This window comes from Ambystoma mexicanum, chromosome 6p (assembly GCF_040938575.1).
Source record: "Ambystoma mexicanum isolate Mex_15411 chromosome 6p, UKY_AmexF1_1, whole genome shotgun sequence".
Taxonomy (NCBI): Eukaryota; Metazoa; Chordata; class Amphibia; order Caudata; family Ambystomatidae; genus Ambystoma; species Ambystoma mexicanum.
Genome location: NC_090935.1, coordinates 1523868941 through 1523887409, shown reverse-complemented (window position 1 = coordinate 1523887409; position 18469 = coordinate 1523868941).

The window sequence follows — 18469 nt, the reverse complement described above, 5'->3', positions numbered from 1 at the left end:
GAACCCAGATCCCACAGAGGGGGGACAATTTAGGCTACGATGACGTTTAAAGACGTCATAAAAAGGGTTTGTTCAAATCCCATGACGGGGTATTAATTAGAAGGCAGGCATACGTATGACCAGCTGGTGTCTGTCTAGTCTGTCAAACATCTGTCATATGTGTTCTGTTGTATGTCGAATGTAAAATAATTGTATTGGTGATTGTTTAAAATGCATTTTGGATTTACGCGATTCTGTAACTGAGAGGGAATCGCCACTGAATTGATGAGTTTTGAGTAAATTGCTGGTATAAAATTTGGCGGGAAAAGATGGGATTGGAGCTTGTGTATTTGGTGCTCGCTCATACTATTGAAAGATTGAAAGAGCTGTATAATTATTGTTGGTGACGGAATTAAGAATGGAGGAAGTTACCCCGCTTGCGCATTTATGCAAGCAACTGCCCAAACATGCAACAAAGCTCAAGTAATATAGCCAGGAGTGGGTTAAGAGCACCACAAATAACATGTTTATGCCATGGTCCCAGAACTGGTCACTCTCTAAAGCTGTTTTACAGCACATGACTACCTTCCTACATGCCACATATACCCCAAAAAGCTAGAGAAATGCCTTGCCGTCCTCGAACTTTGGAAAATGTTTGAGCAGGCAAAGGAAGAAGAACCACCCGCAGATTGGATATTAAATGTATGTACAGAAGGGGGTGAGACGCCTACCACGCCACCTGCCCCACCTGAACCAGTGATCGAAGGGAGTAAGTCAGAGGGTCTTTACCCGCTAAGAGAACTTAAGGCAGCCACGGGGTACAGCAACCCGGCATATGAGTCGCCTGCATGCAGTGGTGACGACATCAAAGAAAAAGAGCAGGAAAGTAATCTTGCCTCCGGAGTCCCGAGGGACAAGGAGAGACGCAGAGATGAAGGAAAGGATCAGGCACAGAGTAGTACATCTCTCTCTCAAGAGAGAGGGAAAGAAGCAGAAAGGAAGTAGCGAGTTAGCATTCGCAAAGGACGAGTGGATGGGAGGTCAAATATTGCTAGAACTTGATGGTAAAGGGAGTGATGACATAAGACCGAGGGAATGGTCTGATGAGGTTCAGAGAAAGGAAAAGGAGAAAGAAAAGGAAATAAGAGACGAGAGGGTAAGAAAGAAGGATAGGTTAAGGCAAGAACAATTGTATCGTGAAGAGCAAGGAATACAACTCAGTCGCACACAATGCACAGCCTATGAGAAGTACAGGCAGAACATGCTAAAGCTAGAGGAAGAAAGGAGAGTGCAAGAAAGGAAAGGAAAGAAGCGAGAAGACGAGGAAAGTAGAAGGGCAAAGGAACATAGAAATGAATGGATGAGGGAAGTAGAGAAGGCTAGAGAAGAAGCAAAGAAGCGAAAGGAAATAGATGAGGAAGCGGAACGTAAGTACAGACATAGGGCACGAGATTTAGAATATGTACAACGGGAAGTTAAAAAACCCAATCCTGTTGTAGAATGGGAAGACATAGAAGAATTCTTTCCTGCAAGCAATGTGGTACCAGGTACAAGAGGGACAAATATTGAAGATGACTTCGACACCAGAAGCATCGAGGAAACGATTGATAAAATCTATGACGAGATGGGGCTGAAACTAATTTCCCAAGGGGGAAGGGAGGATGAGCGCTTAGAGAGCGCTCAGCTATATGACACTGAGGATGTCACCCGAAGTAGTGGGAGCATGGGACTGTCCCTAGACAGGCTAGAGATTGGGCAGAACGAAGAAGATGCAAGAAGTTGCGTAAAGTGGGAGTATTCAGAGTCTGACTCCGGTGGGGAAAGAGAGGAAGTGGCATATGACGAAGGGAGACGGTGCGAAAAACGGCTCCCAAGGGACCGAGAGATACGATGGTCAGATGCTAGCGGATCCACAAGTAGGACACCGAAGTCCGCTGGACAATCCAGCTGACATGAAGAAACACCCCACGGTCAGAGGCGGGCATCAGCGCCTGCCTATGCAGACAGGTTAAGGGCATTGCCAGGTAGACGGTAAGGCGGGAACGTAACCCTGGTGGTAGACCAGAGAACTATGAGGAAAGAGAAGGAGGACTGTGCTTTCCAATTCCAGTTGCTAAAAAAGGGGGGAGCAAGACACCAATATATTCCATGGCCACACATGGACCGAGAGAACCTTAAAAATAAATTTCCAATGTTGACATCGGGAGCCGGAAAGTGGATACATGCGTTAGAGAAAATGACGGGGTGTGTCACCTTAGCTATAGGAGACATAAAGGGCCTTCTAATCGCCATACTTGGTGAAAGAGCCGATGATGTATGGAAACGGGCAGGCTACCCAAGGCTAACCCTAACTAACACCTCCCATGATGGAGTGCCATTTAATAACTGTAGAGCAGCAGTGTGGAAAGCGCTGCGTAAGCTATATCCAGACACGTCTGATATGGGAGCTATAATGACTTGAAAAATGAAAGAGTCAGAGGATCCGTTGCTTTATATCCAGAATTTTCAAGATGCGTGGGTGCTCGAAATGCATGAATCTTGGACGAAATCCATCCCTGTTATCTACCATATATTGTGCCAAGGGTTACCAGAACCGGTGCAAAAACAGCTCAAGAAATTGGTAGGAATCGAAGGTAAACCATGGGCCGAAATACAGTTGACAATTGCACAGTATTGTAGATTGTTGCAAGAAAAGAATCCGAAAAAGGAGGCAACTCGTAAGGGTGAGGAGGCGAAGCTAGTGCAAAGGAAACTCTCGAAGTATGCTCTCGAGGGAGCCATGCTCACCAGCCCAGCCGAGCCAAGTGCACAACACGTGACTAACTCATCACAGAATAATCAGGGTAACACAGGATTTTCCCAAGAGGAAGAGGTTTTGGAGGAAGAGGTTGGCAAAATAATCAGGGAGGGAGGGTTTCGAGGTAACCAAGGAGGGTTTCAGAATGTTCAAGGTGGCTTCCTGAACACACAGATGGGCAATCCAACTACGCCAGATGGACAGATGGCCCGACCACCGCCAGTACGTTGGCTGTGTGGAATGACTGGATACGTGGCGCGCATGTGCAGAAGTCATGGCATGTGGCAAAATAACCAAGGGGTGGGGGCAGGTATGGCGAATCAACCTGCCATCCCGCAACAGGGTGGTGCACAAAATTACACCGTGCAGCAGCAGGTGACAGGCTTGCAGCAAGGTACACAGCAAGTGGTTGAACCACCGAACATGGGGAACTTGCCGCAGGGGCAACCCCAGCAGGCACCACCGCAGATGGCTCAGGGCAATAATCCCGGAGGGGGAATTAACCCTGGAAATGGGGGAAACCCACAAGTGTACAGTGGACCGAACCTATACATAAAATAGGACAGCTCATGGGAGACTCTGATGTGTTCTATCCTATCAGTGACACCAGACCCTAATAGGGAACCTAGGGTGAATGTCACCATAGGGGTTAAAGAATATTCCTTCCTAGTTGACACGGGAGCAACGCGTTCGTGCATACCAGAAGGCACATTTTCCTTGTCCAGCGAGGCCATAGATACCCAGAGTTTCACTGGAGCTCATTGTAGAGTTCCCTTTACAGATGCACTCCCAGTCTCAGTGGGAGAGCGCAAAATGAATGTACCTCTATTATATTCACGCCAGACCCCGGTAAATATTCTGGGTCGGGACCTGATGACTAAATTAAACATGACCATCTCGTTTACCGAGGATGGTATAGTATGCTCCACCCCAGGAATGCATTATTCAAACGTGTGTGAAATGATCAGAGCATACTCAGGACGTAAAGCTATGAGAGCTATACCGTTAGAACCAGAAGTCTTTGCATATGGCCTGCAGGTGCTCATGGCGGGATTGCCAGGCCTCGCAGACAAAACTATGAGAACCCCTGATGAGTTTCTATTCAGACCAAGAATACCCATGCACGAAGAGGAGGGACAAGTATTTCCCTTGGTAATACAATCTGCCGCAGTGCAAGTAAAAGTGGTATTGGTTGAAGGATATGACGATGAAGGCAGACAATGGTGTGCGATTATTGCCATTGAAGAAGGGTATCGAGTGACTGACGTCACCAATGACGATCTGTTCGAAGAACACCCTGACCTAGAAGAGACAAGGGTGGAGGTGAGTCTCATATTTTGGGTCAAAATGATCAAACGAGAGGTGCCACAGAGAATGATGTTGGCACTGGTACGCCCAGAATACTTTGAGGATGACATGGCCCAAGTGCATGCCGCAGTATGGACTACAGGGTCCTATGATGTAGGTCTTCTGAAAGGGGCGGGTGAAGTGAAAATTAAACTGAAACCAGGAGCAATTTTACCACGAGCGCGACAGTATCCCATGTCGCGAGAGGCAGATGAAGGAATTGCGAAGACAATCTCCGCCATGATGGAGCAGGGCATCCTAGTGACGTCAGAATCACCTTGGAACACAGTGATTTACCCTGTCAAAAAATCAAAGGCAGGGTCTTGGCGTTTAATCCAAGATTTCCGAGCATTAAACGATATAGTTGAAGCCGAATTCCCTCTAGTCCCTAATCCATCCACAATTCTGTGCAACATACCCACTGAGGCAAAATATTTCACGGTGATCGATTTGAAAAATGCATTCTTCTCAATCCCGTTGCACCGTGACTCTCAAGACCTGACGTCATTTACTTTCAGACAAATGCGCCTGAAAAGTACAAGGTTGCCACAGGGGTACTGTTAGTCTCCATCCATTTTCAACAGAGTCCTGCAGATGGACCTGAGCAATATTGCGGTGGACAGTGTTGTTGTGCAGTATGTAGATGACATTCTGATCTGCAGCACCACTGAAGAGCAATGCAGGCACGACTCTGTGCAGCTATTGAGTATACTGGCTGAGAAGGGATACAAGGTTGATAAGGAGAAGTTGCAGTACTGTCAGCCAGAAGTGTTATACATAGGCCAACTGATCTCTAATGATGGGAAAACGGTAACCCCAGAAAGGGCTGAAGCCATCATGAACACGGCCAAGCCGCGCACAATAAAACAGATGCAAAGCTTTTTAGGCCTGTGCAATTACGTCAGAGCATGGGTCTTTGACTACAGCTCTTACACCAAGCCCTTGCTTCAGGCCCTAAAAAAGGCCCAGACAACAAGGGAAGATATTGAATGGAATGAAGCAATGGAGAAAGGGTTTACAGAACTCAAGGGGGCAATTTGTAAGGCCCCAGATCTCGGGATTCCTAATTACGCAGAGGAATTCTACTTGTTCTCACATACCGATGGCAATTTTATGACGGCAGTGCTCGCACAGCGAACCTTGCTGGGGTACAAGCCGCTAGCATATTACAGCAGGAATCTGGACCCAGTCATGAAGGGCCACTTCCCATGCGAACAAAACCTACCTGCTGCAGCATTCACCATCGAGAAGGCATTATCCATTGTGATGGGGTGCTCCATGACATTGTATGTTGAGCACTCGCTGCTCGCCATATTAGAGAAGCCAAAGGGCACACTGACATCTCAAAGAGCATCCGCCTATGAGGTGATTATCTCTAATCCATAGATCAAAATAGTGCGATGTAAAACTGTAAACCCTGCTACGTTCATAGCTGAGCCAGTCACAGAGGGAGAACCCATACACGACTGTGCAAACTATGAGGAATTCTATGATGAAATCCCCTGGGTAAAATAAAATGTCCTGGCAGGCGGAGAGATTGTCTTCATTGACGGGTCTTCGAGAATTGACCAAGAAGACGGACAAAGGTATACAGGCGTGGCCGTGGTAAAGCACTTCGCGAATGGAGAATTTCAAGTACTCGTCAGTGCGCGAATACCCTCTCACTATTCTGCGCAAGCTGCAGAACTGCTGCCACTGATACTCGCCATTGAGAATCATGCAGACCATGAAGTAACCGTGTACAGTGACTCAGCCTATGTGACGTCCACAGTACATGCAGGTCTAGCATGTTGGAAAAGGAGGGGCTACCTCCGAGCAGACGGTACGCCAGTACAACATGCAGCCTTATTGGACAGACTGATAAAAGCACTACAGCTCCCAGTGGGCATAGCGGTCGTGAAATGCGCCACTCATACTAAGGGGACAGATTTCGTGTCTCGTGGAAATCATGAAGCAGACATGGAAGCCAAGTGCATGGCATCCAAGAATGCACCAATCATAGATGTGGCACGTACCCATGAGCGAATGATGGTAGCGCGTGCCACACTGGAAGCCTATAGTAATATGGGGCAGACTCAGCTAATGGAGCTCCAGTGGGAGGCACCACAGGAGGAGAAGAATTTATGGAAGCGTTGGGGGTGTTCCTTAAACCCCTCTGACGGGTTGTGGAGGCAAGACAGCACTGGTAAACCAGTAATGCCTGTCGCCCTCCTAAAGTCAGCACTAGAACAACTGCACTACCCCATCCACTTGACAAAAGAAAATCTTGCTGCAACGCTCGCAGAAGACTGGTTCACATCGAATTTGCAGAGCATGTTTCATTTCTCATGGTGAACTGCATTATCTGCCAGCAATTCACTGCTGGGCACACATTAAAAGTAGTGAGAGGAATCATTCCCAGACCAAATAGACCATTCCAGCACTTACATATCGACTATGTCGACATGATTCAAGTGTGCAATGGGTACAGGTATTTAATTGTGGTGGTGTGTCCATTTTCTAGATGGATAGAAGCAGGTCCCTGTACACACCCTAACGCTGCCTGTGCTGCTATGTTCCTGGTGATCGAAGTGTTCCCTAGATGGAGGGTGTGCGAGGTAATGAGATCAGATAATGGGGCCACTTTGTAAACTCAGTGTTCGACCAGATTAGTTCATTGCTTGGTATAAAGCACAAGTTCTCGTTGGCGTATCATCCAGAGGGGAATGGTATATGTGAATGGATCAACGGCTTGCTTAAGGAGAGGATAGCCAGTTGAAGCTCACATTAAAGAAGGGATGGCTGCACTGTCTACCATTGGCATTGTTTGCACTTCGGAACTAACCAGGCTCCGACCATCACCTCACGCCGCACAAGATAGTTACAGGCAGAAGGATGAGGACCCCTTTTACCCCCAGAGATAGAGCTAGTTGTGATGCCCAGCAGACTAGGGAGGATCTGGGAACAGATATGCAAAAGTACCTAAACTGTTTGACATCCAGTGCCTCTGTCATTTGAGACCAGCTGCAGTGACGGCGAAGAGAGGGAGGCGCAGCACAAATCACAGCAGGAAGTGCTGAAGCAGACACCGTGCAAGGTGTACATGTGCCCCTCGTCTTCCCTGGTGACAGCGTTTTGGTGAAGAACTGTCATGGGCGCTACTCCCGAGGGGCCAGGACTGGCCCAGCGCCCTCGGAAGCAGACCCGTCTTCCATTACTCCGGACCCAGCAGACCCCTACAGGGGCCCTTTTTGACCGTGTCCTGGCACCTTTGGCGCCAGGCTCATGAAGGGTTTCAGTCCCGGCGCCATAGGCTCATATTGATAAACAGTGTAATAATGCTTGGGTGGACTTACCTGAGGCAGACCATGCTGCATATTTACCCAGAACAATCCAGTCTGGTTGAAGTCCCCAGCCATCAGGGCTGGGAGGAACTATTCCCTCCATTCAGGAACTCTTTTCTTACCTGGGTGGAACCGGTGGAAGAACACACACTGGAAGCACTTCTCTGCTATTTAAACCACGCCCGATGGAAAACACGTGCTTCGCGTTATTCTGCAGCAGCAGCAGGATGCTCACCGAGTCGGCTCCTGCATTCCAGGTCCAGAGTCATCTTCAGCTTCCGCGCAGCAACCTGTGGATGAAGAAAGACACAGAACTATACTTACCAGATCCCAGAATCCAGTCACCGACAAAACCTGCAAAGAATAAACATAAGGTTAGAAAAGTGCAACTCGCTCGCAGCCGCGCCCGCTTACCTGATCCATCCGTGATTGCAACGGAGCTAACCGCAGCCTTCTCTTCGGCAGCTTCTCTGCACCTGAAAGGCAAAGGACATAATTAAAAAGGGGTTCGAGTGAAGGCAGTCGCATTCATCTTAATTTACCAGTTTTTGCACGCGCAGAAGCGGCCGCATCAACCACAGCATCCCAGCACCTGAAAACTAGAAAAAGGACATTATTAGAGGTGCCATTAAAAGCGGCCAACGATCATTATACTTACGTGCATCGGCACGTGCAGTGGCAACGGATATAAAGCCCGCAGCATCCCGGCACCTGAAAACTAGAAAAAGGACATTATTAGAGGTGCCATTAAAAGCGGCCAACGAACATTATACTTACGTGCATCGGCACGTGCAGCGGCAACGGAAAACTACGCCCACAGCATCCCGAGGCCTGAAACAAAGGAAAAGGGACATTATTGAGGTGCCCATCTTTTAAAGCCTAAAGACTACAGTATACTTACAGGCATCCGCGCGTGCAGTAACGGCGGCATCGCTCTTCGGCATCCCAGCACCAGTGCCACAACTAAGGCCGCAAAAGACTTGAGCCTCAACACTGAACTCATCCAGTGACGTAACTGGAATCCACGCACCCCTGCACCACACGCAGGATGGAGAGCTCAGCATTTATACGCCTAAGGTGAGAGCTCGCTGAGACAAGTAGAAAGCTAGGCTGTGGGAGAAACTGGCGATTGGTGGGAGAAGGAATCCCATCAAACGGTGATTAACCCTTTTTCTTCCACCTGCAGAAAACTTACCCTGCAAGTCAGACATTCGATAAGAGGAAGCCCAGTCCTGAGAGTCGTCCGAGCTCTACGCTTCTCAATTGAAGAAACGATAGCAGCCCAGCCGGGATCAGCGCCTCCGTGGGAATCAGGTGAGCGTTACAGAACGCGAAGACCACCAATAACCTCCTACTCAGGCGCTATGGAAACTTCCGACACAGACCAACTGGCCCAGTTATTAGGGGAATTAAGAGCTGAAGTTCATGCTGCCCGCCAGGAAACAAATGCCCTTAGGAGGGAATTGATAATATCAAAAGAACGAACTGATGATCTCGCCAGACAGTTATTACAGACACAAGTGGGGCAAACCCCGCTACCTAATTCAGGAGGGAGCTATATCCCAGCGGCTTCAGCCAAGCCTGTTCAAATCAACCTACCCGGAAATGTGCCATTGGCACCGCCTGAACGCTTCTCTGGTGACCCTAAAAGGTTTGCGGTGTTTATAAATCAATGCCGATTGCATTTTCTTTGTAGACCTGCAGCCTTTCCGACTGACCAGACTAAGGTAGCCTTTGTGCTCGTATCTTAGCGGCAGTGCCGCTGATTGGTCGATCCCTCTGGTTACACAGGATGACCCGATCCTTCGTGATTTCCCGACCTTCCAGGCAAATATGGAAAGACTTTTTGCAAGGCATTCCCAGGGGCAGGCCCTGGACAACAAACTCCTTTCCCTACGACAGGGCAATCAAGATCTTTTGGCCTACATTGCATCATTCAATAGGCTAATCGTGGAAACCATATGGCCTGAGGACAAAAGAATCACGCTTTTTCACAGGGGTTTGCGTGGCGAACTCAAAGACGTCCTTGCCCAGGTAGTAAATCCTCCTCAGGATTGTTCAGAGTACATTGATTTGGTGGTCCAATTGGATCACAGACTACAAAACAGAAAGGCGGATCGATCCAGGTTTGAAATACGAGTGTTCCCTAAGCCTCAAAGTCACACCAAAGGAGTTGAAGCCTTCAAACCTATGCAAATTGGGGTTGTAAAGGGTCCCCTAACCCAGAAAGAACGCGACAGGAGACGACAAATGCAACTATGTCTCTATTGTGGAAATTCAGGACATTTTCTTCGAGATTGCCCGGTGAAACCACCTAAGAAGACAGTAGGAGCTTCTGATAAGAGTTCTGAAAAGCCTGAGCCGGGAAACGACCTCGCCCGACAAGTGTAGAGGTCCGCTTGCCGAGCGTAAAAACCAGTTCTTTGACCTCGCACTTCATAATGCCAATGGTCCTTTTAAACCCAGAGCAACCGGATCGTTTGCATGCAATTAAGGCATACATTGATAGTTGGAAATTATGTGGACCGCGAATTGGCTTCCAGGATGAACTTACCTCTTTGTCCAAAGGTGGTTAAAGACGTCATTACCACGGTGGATGGGACGGAAATCGCCTCCAGACCAGTGACCCATACCACTACTGAAGTGACGATACTAGGCCAAGACGGGAATCAGGAGGTAATTGTGTTCGACGTGATCAAGGCTCCTCAATTCCAAGTAATTCTAGGGATTCCTTTGTTGGAGAAACACAATCCTCAGATTGATTGGCGAGCAAAGACGATAAAGTTCCCAGAGTGCACACCAACTTGTTATCCACGACCCAACATTGGCCTAGCGTCAGTAACGGCTGACGGTCCTCAATTACCTCTAGAGTATCGAGAGTTCCAAGATGTTTTTCAAAAGGAACAGGCTAACACCTTGCCACCCCACAGATCATACGATTGTCAGATAGATTTACTACCCGGTGCAACTTCCCCTTGCAGTAGGATTTACGCCCTTACCGAGCCTGAGAACCTTCATCTGCGACAGCATTTAGACCAGTACCTGGCCAATGGCTTTATCCGTCTGTCGAAGTCCCCTGCATCCTCGGCTCTGTTCTTCGTACCAAAAAAAGAAGGTGACCTCAGAACCTGTATAGATTATCGTGCTCTGAACCAGATAACAGTAAAAAACCGGTACCCCTTACCTCTGATCCCGGAACTCCTTGACCAGGTAAAAAACGCCTGTATTTATACTAAGCTTGATCTCCGGGGAGCTTATCACTTGGTACGGGTCAAGGAAGGAGATGAATGGAAGACGGCCTTTCGCACTAAGTATGGGCTATTTTAATACCAAGTGATGCCCTTTGGACTATGCAATGCACCGGCCGCCTTCCAATATTTTATGAATGATGTCCTCAGAGAGCTCATTGATGTCTGCGTTGTCGTCTACATAGATGACATTCTTGTGTACTCATCTTCAGAAGCTGACCATCGAAATCATGTTAGGGCGGTCCTTGAAAAACTTCGCCAACATAAACTTTTTGCCAAGCTCGAAAAATGTGTTTTTCATGTCACTGAGGTCGAATTTTTGGGATTTATTCTGACACCCAAAGGAGTCCACATGGACTCGAGAAAAGTAGACGCTATCCTCAAATGGCCGTCTCCTACTTCCGTGAAAGGCATTCAAAGCATGCTAGGCTTTGCCAATTTTTACCGTAGATTTATTCCAGAGTTTTCACGAGTGGTACAACCCATTACCGCCCTCTTAAGAAAAAATAAACGCTTTGAATGGTCCGCAGAAGCAGAACAAGCCTTCCAAGAGCTAAAGGCTAAATTCACCTCGGCGCCAATACTGAAACACTCACGCCCGGACCTCCCTTACATCGTTGAAACCGACGCCTCCAGCTTAGCAATGGGAGCAGTCCTATCACAAAGAGATCCAGAGACTAACCAACTGCATCCTGTGGCATTCTGGTCTCGGACGTTCTCGGCGCCTGAGATCAACTACACCATCACAGACAAAGAGCTTCTAGCGATTAAATCAGCCTTTAAGGCATGGCGGCATTATCTCCTCAGGGCCAGACACACCATCACAGTGATCACCGATCATCGAAATCTGCAGTATCTAAAAACCGCCAAGGCTCAATCCTCTAGACAGCTTCGCTGGGCTCTATTCTTTGCTGAATTTGACTTCGTGACCACTTATCATCCCGGCAACAAGAACAGCAAAGCGGATGCTCTTTCCCGAATTGGAATGGGAGATAACGTTGCCAATCCAGAACCTGTACCAATAATTCCTGAACAAAGGATCGTGGGTCTGATTTCTTCACAATCCATTGAGGATATTGAAGAAAAAACTAAACAACTTGTAACCTCACCAGACTTACTGAACTGGTTACAAAAAGGAAAAGATTTCACCGTAAGCAATGACTTGCCTTATTTCCAAGGACGATTGTTCCTACCACACGCCGATTTACAAAGACAGGTAATCTCCTGCTATCATGATTCATTAATTGAGGGTCACCCTGGCATTGCCAAAACCACAGAAAAGGTGAAGAGACACTTCTGGTGGCCTTCGTGGAGAAAAGACATAAAGGAATTCGTGATGCCCTGCGGTGTGTGCGCTCAAAACAAGGGTCAGAAGAAGAGGCCGGCTGGTCTTCTGCAACCATTAGACATCCCACCGTGTCCCTGGCATACCCTTTCCATGGACTTCATCACAGACTTACCCTCCTGTTCCGGGTACAACACCATTCTTGTTATTGTGGACCTGTTTTCTAAAATGGCCCACTTCATTCCGCTAAAAGGCTTACCTTCAGCATCAGTCCTAGCCAAAGTATTTCTTGAAAACATCGTCCGGCTACACGGCTTCCCGTCAGTACTAATCTCAGATAGGGGGAGCCAGTTTATTTCCCACTTTTGGCGTAGCTGTTGTCGATTAGCTCAAATCGATGTAAGACTTTCGACCAGCCATCATCCCCAGACCAACGGGCAAACCGAGAGAACAAACCAGACTCTCGAGCAATATTTACGATGCATGCTACAACAGTCGGAGAGTAACAGGAAGGACATCCTTTGGATAGCTGAATATGCTTACAACAATTCAGTTCATTCGGGTACCGGGAAGAGTCCCTTCTACATCTTGTATGGGATTCATCCTCGAACCTCCAACCTTGATCCACCTCAAGATCTTGGAACACCCGCCGTGGATCAATTGCACATCGTTATTAAGCTTTTAAGGAAGCGACTGCACATCTACAACAAGCTAAAGAGAGGTACAAAAAAGGAGCAGATCAACACCGAAGCAATGCCCCTCAATACCAGGTTGGGGATCAAGTTTGGCTGTCACCAAACATTTATCGCTTAAAGGGCCTCGCACCTTCAACCCCAAATACCTGGGACCATATCCAATTACAGCCATAATTAATCCAGTGGCCGTTAAATTAGAATTGCCAACCCATATGAGAATACATCCTGTATTTCACGTATCTCTTTTGAAACCCATGCAACCTGGAACCAGATTGACCAATCCTCCAGAGCCCATTCAAGTGAATGGGGAGCCCGAATTTGAAGTAAAAGACATTTTGGACTCCAAAATCATCAGATCGAAGCTATTCTACCTAATCGACTGGAAAGGCTACGGACCTCAGGAAAGGTCATGGGAACCCTATGACCACGTCCATGCTCCTCGTCTAGTCCAGAAATTTCACCGAACCTTTCCCGATAAACCAAAACCCCCAGGACTGGCCCAGCGCCCTCGGAAGCAGACCCGTCTTCCACTACTCCAGACCCAGCAGACCCCTACAGGGGCACTTTGGACCATGTCCTGGCACCTTTGGCGCCAGGCTCATGAAGGGTTTCAGTCCCGGCACCATAGGCGCCGGGCTCATATTGATAAACAGTGTAATAATGCTTGGGTGGACTTACCTGAGGCAGACCATGCTGCATATTTACCCAGAACAATCCAGTCTGGTTGAAGTCACCAGCCATCAGGGCTGGGAGGAACTATTCCCTCCATTCAGGAACTCTTTTCTTACCTTCTTCCGGTGGAACCGGTGGAAGAACACACACTGGAAGCACTTCTCTGCTATTTAAACCACGCCCGATGGAAAACACGTGCTTCGCGTTATTCTGCAGCAGCAGCAGAACGCTCACTGAGTCGGCTCCTGCATTCCAGGTCCAGAGTCATCTTCAGCTTCCGCGCAGCAACCTGTGGATGAAGAAAGACACAGAACAATACTTACCAGATCCCGGAATCCAGTCACCGGCAAAACCTGCAAAGAATAAACATAAGGTTAGAAAAGTGCAACTCGCTCGCAGCCGCGCCCGCTTACCTGATCCATCCGTGATTGCAACGGAGCTAACCGCGGCCTTCTCTTCTGGAGCTTCTCTGCACCTGAAAGGCAAAGGACATACTTAAAAAAGGGTTCGGGTGAAGGCAGTCGCATTCATCTTAACTTACCAGTTTTTGCACGCGCAGAAGCGGCCGCATCAACCGCAGCATCCCGGCACCTGAAAACTAGAAAAAGGACATTATTAGAGGTGCCATTAAAAGCGGCCAACGATCATTATACTTACGTGCATCGGCACGTGCAGTGGCAACGGATATAAAGCCTGCAGCATCCTGGCACCTGAAAACTAGAAAAAGGACATTATTAGAGGTGCCATTAAAAGCGGCCAACGAACATTATACTTACGTGCATCGGCACGTGCAACGGCAACGGAAAACTACGCCCACAGCATCCCGAGGCCTGAAACAAAGGAAAAGGGACATTATTGAGGTGCCCATCTTTTAAAGCCTAAAGACTACAGTATACTTACAGGCATCCGCTCGTGCAGTAACGGCGGCATCGCTCTTCGGCATCCCAGCACCAGTGCCACAACTAAGGCCGCAAAAGACTTGAGCCTCAACACTGAACTCATCCAGTGACGTAACTGGAATCCACGCACCCCTGCACCAGACGCAGGATGGAGAGCTCAGCATTTATACGCCTAAGGTGAGAGCTCGCTGAGACAAGTAGAAAGCTAGGCTGTGGGAGAAACTGGCGATTGGTGGGAGAAGGAATCCCATCAAACGGTGATTAGCCCTTTTTCTTCCACCTGCAGAAAACTTACCCTGCAAGTCAGACATTCGATAAGAGGAAGCCCAGTCCTGAGAGTCGTCCGAGCTCTACGCTTCTCAATTGAAGAAATGATAGCAGCCCAGCCGGGGTCAGCGCCTCTGTGGGAATCAGGTGAGCGTTACAAGAACTTTACCAGGAAAAGGTGGGACGAGCCAAGAGTTAATGGCCCGTTCATTGTAGAGGACTGCACCCCCTCCGCCGTCAAGCTCCAGGGCAGAAGGGCATGGATCTTCATAAATGACATTAAGCCCTACATAGGGGAGAGCCCTCCTGCTGCATCCGACTGCAAAGAGACCACAGACAACAGGGAAGAACATCAGCACGTGCAAACTAGATCCATGGTGAAGAAGGTGGACGTGTGAGCAGAAAACCTAGACAAAGAACCCGGATGCAAGGTGTGGCATAGAACGGGACAGGTTCACCAAGCAAGGGGAAATAAAGACTTAACGAACATTCTGTACATCCCAGTTGCAGGGTAAAAAGAAGCACATCCTAAGCCACAACAACATTAATAAAATGAGCGTTCAAAAGCACGACATACTCAATTAAGTACAAAGAATCAAGACTCTGATAGACTGCAAATAAGACATTGCATGAAAGTGTAACACAGTATCCTGAAGCAATCAGTGTGGAGACTTTGTTCACAGAACTTATGGTACTTTCCGGCAGAAGCCTCAAGTGGGATGTGCTAACCTATTTCCAATTTGTGGTGCTAGCATACCCATCAGTCATAGGGAGAGGAGCCAGTGTCACAGACTTTATCCAAGATCCGGCCAACAAGAAAATAATCTAGCAATTACTGACTGTTTTTTTTTTGTTGTAAATTTTTATTAATTTTATTCAAACCAAACAACAATACAAACAAACCCAACACGCAGTGCAGTTTACAACAATTCCATTAAACACCTTTTGTATTTCCATTTTACCACTGCTCCCCAAGTCCCACCCTCCATTATGAGCCTATTTGTACTTCGCATTCAGTATCTGCTACATGTGGCCGGGTCTCACTATCCTCGGATTCCATTGGGTCCGATATAGATCCGAACAGTTCCGCTATTAATAATTTCCATGCCATCAAGGTACCCACTTCTTCCTCCCCACTCATGCTGCTCGCCTCCTGCCATACTACCGTTTCGGCCTCCGCCCATTTCTGTAACTGCTTCCACCATACCTCCACCCGTGGCACTTCTTCCATCCCATGGCGATCCTCCGTTTTGCTAGCATGTATACCATGTTTCTCAGTTTCTATACATGTCTAAGTTTCCGTGTTCTGGGGAACCCTCCCAGCAAGCAAGCCCAGGCCGTATCTATGACGAGCGTGACCCCTTTTGTTGCTAATGTTTGTGCCACTTCACCCCAGAAACATTGGATTACTGGGCATGACCAAAACATGTGTGTCATGTCAGCGTTTTCCATGTCGCACTTAGGGCTCGCCTGTCGCCCAGCGTTTCGGAACTTGGATATCCTCAGAGGGGTCATGTATGCTCTATGCGTTATGTACAGCTGTATTTGTTTAAGTCTGGCGTTTCTTGACACTTTCTTGTGATATCCCAGGGCGCGTTCCCACATCCCATCTCCCATTGGGGCCCCCACCTCCTCCTCCCAATCAAGTCTCAAATGTGTCAATTCCTTCCCCACCTTGGTCATCACCATCTCATACAATCTAGAAATCTCATGCCCCCCTTCCGATATGTCATATATTGCCCCCACAGTAGCATCTGGTTCCTCTACCAACACTGTTTCAGGCCACGTTTTCCGAATTTTCTGAACCATCCTATGGTATGTAACATATTGGCCAGTATGTAATCCTACCTCCTCCCCAAGTTCTTCAAAATCTCTAATGGTCCCCTCTTGCCAGATGTCCCCTAACGTTACCAGCCTCACCGATTCCCAGTAGGTTCTGATAATCACCCTCAGCTGCTTGTCCCCTCCTGCTAAAGCGACCAGCAGTACTTGCGGGGAGCACGGGAATGGGTCCTCCATCATCCGACACTCTCGACGCCACATTTTCCACCCCAACATCATCATCCTAGAGCGCTCCTCCATGTCTGTCTCAGGCACCATATCATTTCCCTTAAGTAAAATGGGGTACAAACCCGCCCAAACAACCTATGTTCAGTTGTCACTTCGTCGGAGAGCCAATTGGCCACATATTGTAATTGACTTGCTACATAGTAGACCTCAATATTGGGCAGCTTGATACCACCCTTTTCATAGAAGTTCTGCAACTTCCATAGCGCTACTCTATTCCGGGTACCATGCCATAGGAAGTCCCTGCACACACTATTCAGTTTAGCGAAGAACTTCTTGGGTATCATATTTGGGATATTACTAAAATAATGTAAAAGCCTAGGTAGGACCACCATCTTAAGCATTGACCCCCGTCCCATCATAGCTAGGGGCAACTTCTCCCAAAACTTCATGCATTTCCGGATTTTCTCAACAGCTACCTCAGTGTTGTGCTTATGTTCCTCTTCTGCGGTGTGATACACATCGATGCCAAGGTAACGGAAAGAACCAATCACCCATGGTATCTGTAACACCGGCAACCTTTCCTCTGGGGTCCCCTTATAGCTACCTAGCGGGAATATACTAGATTTTTGAGGATTTACCGCTATGCCGGACAACCCCGCGTACTTCTCCATCATTTCAAGGATATATTGAAGATTCTCTTCCGGGTATTTCAAGTATAGTAATAAATCATCCGCATATAAGGATATTAGATGCCGCTCCCCCCCAACCTCAATACCTATCGTATCGTACTGTTGCCTGAGGTATATCGCTAGGAGCTCCAGGCCTAGAATGTAAAGCATCGGGGACCAGGGGCAAACCTGCCTGGTGCCTCTACTAAGCTGCCATCTCTCGGATATCACTGATTCCGTTCGAACTCTGGCTAGCGGCTCACTGAATAGCATTTTCGCCCACCTGATATAACCCGGCCCTACTCGGTAACCTCCCAGGGCCGCCAGCAGCCATGGCCACTTAACGGAGTCAAAAGCTTTTACTGGGTCTAGGGTTACAATCGCCATTTCGCCTTCATTCCTATCCGCCCATTCGATCACCCGGTGGAGTCGCCTATGATTATGGGTTATATTCCTATTCGGGACATAGCCCGTTTGGTCCGGGTGGATTAATTTACTAATTACTCTCTGCAATCTGTTTGCCAGGACAGCCGTCAGTATCTTGCTGTCCTGGTTCAGCATGGACAAAGGCCTGTAGAAGCTACAGCTATACCCCAGTTTGTTGGGTTTAGGGAGCGGTATTATATGACTCCGGCAACCTTCCCATCTCAAACGCTTCGTTAAGCATGTCTAGCATTGGGGGGAGCACTTCTTCTCTATATACTTTATAAAATTCGCTAGGGAACCCGTCCACTCCTGGGGTCTTACTGGTGGACAACTGCCTCACAACCTCCTCCAACTCCTCCAAGGTAATTGGTGCATCAAGCTCTTCTCTCTCCTCATCACTTATCTTGGGTAGTCCTATATCTTCTAGTGTTTCGGTTATCTCCTCTTGACTACTCCCCTCCTTGTCCCCGTATAGCACCCTATAATAATTCACAAATTCCTTGTTGACTCCTTCTTGAGTGTCTACTACATCGCCATCTTCTCTAGTTATTGTCCTAATCGGGGGTCTAGGGGACTCGCTCTTGTACAGCCACGCTAAAAGCCTACCCATTTTATCTCCTCCCGCGTGCTGTCTTTCTACATACTTTTATAATTGAGGTTACAGAGCCTTTCCCAGTGTTTCGCACATTGCTGTTGTAGTTTAAGTACTAGCTTCGTGTCCACACTGCCATTTTCTAATGTTCTTTCTAGTTCATCTTCAACTCTTTGTAGGTCAGCCAGAACCCCACCTTGCAGGCCCTTTGACTTAGCTATGGCTGCCCCCCGCATCACCACCTTAAAAGCTTCCCATAGT